The 716-nt window shown below is 53.5% G+C and overlaps 1 long non-coding RNA gene across 1 annotated transcript in view; it reads right to left on the bottom strand.

Moving 5' to 3' along the window:
- Positions 1-677, bottom strand: part of LOC108446096 — a 3751-nt gene extending 3074 nt beyond the window's left edge. The window contains exon 1 of the long non-coding RNA XR_001861197.1: positions 599-677. This is a non-coding gene — a long non-coding RNA (uncharacterized LOC108446096). The remainder of the gene's footprint in view (positions 1-598) is intronic.
- Positions 678-716: the final 39 nt, after the last annotated feature.

Raw genomic sequence — 716 nt, 5'->3', positions numbered from 1 at the left:
CGCCAAAATCCCCCCAAAATGACCCCAAAATGCCCCTAAAATAGCCCCAAAATCCCTCCCAGGGACCCCCAAAAATGACCCCAAAACTTCCCCAAAATGGACCCAAAAATTGACCCCAAAATGACCCCAAAATCCCTCCCAGGGACCCCCAAAAATGGCCCAAAATCCCCCCAAAAATGGCACAAAAATCTCTCAAAATGGCCCCAAAATTCCCCCAAAAATGGCCCCAAAATGGACCCAAAAACTAACCCCAAAATGGCCCCAAAAATCACCCCCAAATCCCCCAGAATGGCCCCAAAATGCCCCAAGAATGAATCCAAAAATTGACCCCAAAATCCCTCCCAGGGACTCCCAAAAATGGCCCCAAAATGGCTCAAAAATTGACCCCAAAATGGCCCCAGAACCCCTCCCAGGGACCCCCTAAAATGGCCCCAAAATGGCCCCAAAATCCCTCCCAAGGACCCCCAAAAATGGCCCCAAAATGACCCAAAAATTGACCCCAAAATGGCCCCAAAATGCCCCGAAACGGCTCCCCGGATGTGGGGGTGCTCTGGGGGATTTGGGGAGGGGTCTCCCCGCATTTGGGGAGGGGTCTCACCCTCTCGGCGGCCGCGTCGATGGCGGGCTGGTGGCGTGGCCCCAAAATGCCCCCAAAATGGACCCAAAAATTGACCCCAAAATGACCCCAAAATCCCCCCCAAAAGTGGCCCCAAAAT

Source organism: Corvus brachyrhynchos, unplaced genomic scaffold (assembly GCF_000691975.1).
Source record: "Corvus brachyrhynchos isolate BGI_N302 unplaced genomic scaffold, ASM69197v1 scaffold644, whole genome shotgun sequence".
NCBI lineage: Eukaryota > Metazoa > Chordata > Aves > Passeriformes > Corvidae > Corvus > Corvus brachyrhynchos.
Note: the sequence above shows the minus strand (reverse complement) of the source record. Positions and strands in the feature narration are given on the sequence as shown.